We start from the raw sequence: 4,610 nt of genomic DNA on the forward strand, positions 1-4,610 counted from the left end.
TCCCTGGGAGAGGGGTCTGCGTTCGGCCCAAACGCTGATGGGTGTGCGGTTTCCGGGGCAGTGTCTATCCACCCATCCTCGGGAGGCGCAATTTGCTCCGGACCAAAGTCCGGAGTGGTAGTAGGTGCGATATTCTGAATACTGTCCAACGGCAGATCTAAGTCATGCACGTGGCGATCATTCGGCGCTCCTGACATGGACTCGAATCCGTCGAAGATCAAGTATCCGCGGATATCGGCAGTGTAGTTTAGGTTCCCGAACCTGACTTGATGGGCAGGGGCGAAGTTGTCGATCTGCTCTAGATGGCCAAGCGAGTTGGCCCGCAGTGCGAAGCCGCCGTACACAAAAATCTGTCCGGGGGGGAAAGTCTCACCCTGGATGGAGTTGTTGAAGGTTGGAGAAGCCATCGAGCCTTACAGTGACGACACAAAGGAACTCTCAATCAAAGCACCAATGTCGGTGTCAAAACCGGCGGATCTCGGGTAGGGGTCCCGAACTGTGCGTCTAAGGCTAATGGTAATAGGAGTCTGGGGACACGATGTTTACCCAGGTTTGGGCCCTCTCGATGGAGGTAATACCCTACTTCCTGCTTGATTGATCTTGATGATATGAGTATTACAAGAGTTGATCTACCGTGAGATCAGAGAGGCTAAACCCTGAAGCTCGCCTATGGTATGATTGTTGTTATTGTTGAGTCCTACGGACTTAAACCCTCCAGTTTATATAGACATCGAAGAGGGCTAGGGTTACACGGAGTCGGTTTACAGAGAAGGAGATCTACATCGGAATCGCCAAGCTTGCCTTCCACGCCAAGGAGAGTCCCATCCGGACACGGGACGAAGTCTTCAATCTTGTATCTTCATAGTCCAATAGTCCGGCCAAAGCATATAGTCCTGCTGTTCGGATACCCCCTTATCTAGGACTCCCTCAGGCACCTTGATAAATATATCTTGCTTTTTCTCTGAGAATCACAACCAAGACATATGTTTTGCAATCCGGCTCATAGCCCTTCTCAACAAAGTTCATCTTCGGGGGATCTACTTCCGGAGATGATGGAGAGCGAAACGCCTCCCCCTGCTTCCCCGCCTCATGAGACGGACAACCCTGAGGTGTCGTCATGGAGGATTTCTCTTGATCCGCAAAGGCTAGCAGGTAATTCTTCGACCGCCTGAAGTCCGGGGTCCTTGGCTCCTGAGGAGACCAACAGAGAAAACCCGGGACTATCCGGTGTACAACCAGACACATTGATGGGTCTTTTGGAGCAAGCGGCTATATCAGAGGCACATCACACTTTGACGGGTACGGTGATTGAGAGGATTTCATCCGCAAAAAGCGGGTTAAATGAAGCTTTTACGAGCCTACTAAGAGGCTTTGAGGTACGCAACCGGTATATTTTTGGTTGTACCACACACGCTAGGTGTGCTCCGTATAGATAGTAGCCCCTGAGACTCTGGTTGTCGTCTAGAGGCGGCAAATAGAGGATTATAGTCCTAGGTAATGATCGTGCTGCTTTTATGTGCAGGCAGCTGAAGGTCCGGCGGCTGACCGGTCTGCTAATTTTGCCGAATTGAGGCAGCATCTTGAAGTGGCGGATGCCGACATCACGCTTGTGAACAAGCGGCTTGACGAGGCACATGGTATGTATATTATGGTGGTCAGCAAATATTAAGATGAGCATGATGCTAGTATCTATAATATGCTTTGACTGCAGATGGAGTTGCCGCCGGGGAGACCCTTCGGGCGGAACTTGCCCGAGCCAAGGAACAAGCTAGGAGAAGTGATGCGGCCGCCCTGAAGGCGGCCGAAGAGTTAAAAGCCGAACAGGCCACTCATCGCCAGAGCGAAGATAAAATAGCCAGCATGGCTCTTGAGCTGCAAAATGCCGCCAGCCGCTATGAGCTCCTCGAAAGGGAGAGCCAAACAAAAGCGGCTGACTTGAAGAAGGCTTTGGAAGTAGCCAAGGAAATGCGCTCTGAAATCAGAGCTGCACGGGAGGAGCTTCATCAAGCCGGAGATATCACGGCTGGGAGGCCCTTTTTATTGCGAACGAAGTTCAGCGATCCAAATTATGCCCCTCTTGATCAATTATGGAGTTCTGCAGATGCGTACTTGGATTTAGCAAAGAGTGCTCCTGATGCGACTGAGTATTTCAAAGATCAAAAAGATCATGAGGTGGAAAACTTGTTCTGGTCGTAGTTCAGTGCTCCAAAGCGTCCGCTATTGTTGAATGAGCAAATGGCCGAGTGGGCCGAGCTCCATAGGTTGTCTGGGCTTGCCATGAGGTCTGTCGTGGATCATCTTTGGCCGAAGGAACCAAGTCCGGATAGTTATTTTGGTTTAGTGCAACGTTTTCTTCGTGCTGTGTCGCATATCGATGTTGTAAAGAGGTCAGCGTGCATAGAGGGTGCACGATGGCTCTTGCCCGTGTTAAGACATACCGGGCAGGGATGGAGGCCACCGCTATTGCAACCAGGGGGCTGACCGGAGGCCAGGACTCGCCCCAGCACTATTTTGAAGAAGTCCTAGAAGGCCTCCATTTAATAGAGGCTCAGTGCTCGAAGAGTACCATGTTCAAGTGACATGTACCTTGATTGTAAAAACAATGCTATTTTGATTATAAAGGTTGTGTTTATACTTTTCCCTGAAAGTATTATAGTGCCTCCTGTGCGGTCGTTTATGTATGTATGTATATAACCTGAAAGTTTGCAGTCGTCGGCTTCAGCCCCCACGCATATAATGCGGGGGTGTTCGGTAAAGCGCGTAATCACACTTGATCCAACGTCTTGATCCATTAAGGAGGTGATAGCGTGACGAACAAGGCAAGCAGACTATATAGCTTTAACACTTTCACTTAGCCATAGGAGTTTGATGGTGGGGATACTATATAGCCCCTGGTACTTACGCGTTCATCCGAATACGATGCGCGTACGTACATGATCGGGAAACCCGTTCTTCGTTAATGCAGAGGAATTGCGAAGATTCTGCTGAGTCATCGAGTGGTTGACCAGTTTCGCGCGTTATCATGACAGTCAGTTTTCGGCTACCTCTACTAAGGTGCTCATCCAGATGAACCAGGGCACAATCGCAGTAGTTCTCCCGGTGCCACCTTACCCGATAGAGCGGAACATAAGGTAGCAAAACACGGGAGCCGGGCAAACCCAACTATTGACCAAAGACATGATTCGGAGCTGATGCATATAAGGCCAAACTCGCGACGACGAACACTCCCTAAGGTATTCGGACTTTGCAACATATACTGGGCTGAGTAACGCCCTCGATAATGAGCCCAGAATTTTCCAGGTACATGCATTAATCTGGCGTGACGAAATGTCAATAAAGCCAGTATCCCTCTCGGTTGTGTTAAGTGCCCGGAGGGTGTCAAGCAACAAGAGACATTAAAAAAGGTTTTCACAGGGGCTTAATCTAAAAAGAAACCTTTGAGCGGGGCCCTGCTGCACGTCTGCGCCTTTGTCTCTGTTGTGCCGTATCCTGGAAGGGTGTATCACGATGATCATCTGTAAAAAGGAAAACCCCGGTGAAAGACTTCGTGCGAAAAGTTGGTTATTCTTAATGAACCATGAGAATTCAATCTATTGTATATTAGTAGGGTCGAGCTGAACTATGGACCCTTTTATATGCGGTCAGCCCCTAGCACCACGTCGACCAAGCTCAGGTTCATCTGGGCAGCTGCAAATAGTGGTCCGCTGGACCCGTCTAGTCGTGTACATGGTCTTGACACCAATCATTTATTCGGTTTGGGGAGGTCGTTCAGTGGTTCGGCTGCTAGAGCTGCCACATATTCTTCCGCACGTAAGGAACGCTCTGTATTTCAGCTAATTGTGATGACTCCATGTGGACCAGTGTAACATCCCAATTTCCAATTTGGCATGTTATACATAGGTCATCCATGCATATCATATTTTATTGCTTTTTCGTTTGCAATCCTCGAAATCCTAAGCAACTCAAGGACCTTCGGAGAGCGTTGGGGATTTTCCATTTTCATATTTGAAATTTTTATCAAATAGTGAAGACGAGGATTTTGATTTTTAATTATTTCTCTTCGGAAAATATTTCATTTTAAAATAATAAATGAGGGGAGATAATATGACTTCTCCAAAACAATTGAAATATTAGAGGAAAAATGTTAAAATCATTATTTGTATTTTATTTGAGTTTATTCGGAATTTTATTTGCCCTAGAAAAATTTGCATGTTTTAAAAATTGCATTTTAGGGGCCAAGAAAAGTTCATCTTGTTCTAAATATTTTATTTAGACGAAGAAAACTTGTTTTGGAATTTTTAGATTTTTATTTATATTTTTTTCTAGGATTTTTTTTCTAGTCGGCGGAATGTTAAAAAAAACGCGCCCGACCGGGCCAAGGGCCCAGCCAAGCCGGCCCGCCTCGCCGCCGCCTCCCCGCGCGTGCCACCCTGCGCCGCACGGACGCCGAGGGGAGTCCGAGCCGGACTCCTCCCCGGGCGCCCCCTTCCCCAAGCCGGAGCCGCCCCCCTCCTCCTTAAATACCCCGCCCCGCCGCCCTCACCACCACCCCTCCACCACCCGCCGCCGCCGCCGCCGAGCAGCGCCCGAGCCACCGCCGCGCCCTACCC

This window comes from Triticum dicoccoides, chromosome 7B, assembly GCF_002162155.2.
Source record: "Triticum dicoccoides isolate Atlit2015 ecotype Zavitan chromosome 7B, WEW_v2.0, whole genome shotgun sequence".
Lineage (NCBI taxonomy): Eukaryota > Viridiplantae > Streptophyta > Magnoliopsida > Poales > Poaceae > Triticum > Triticum dicoccoides.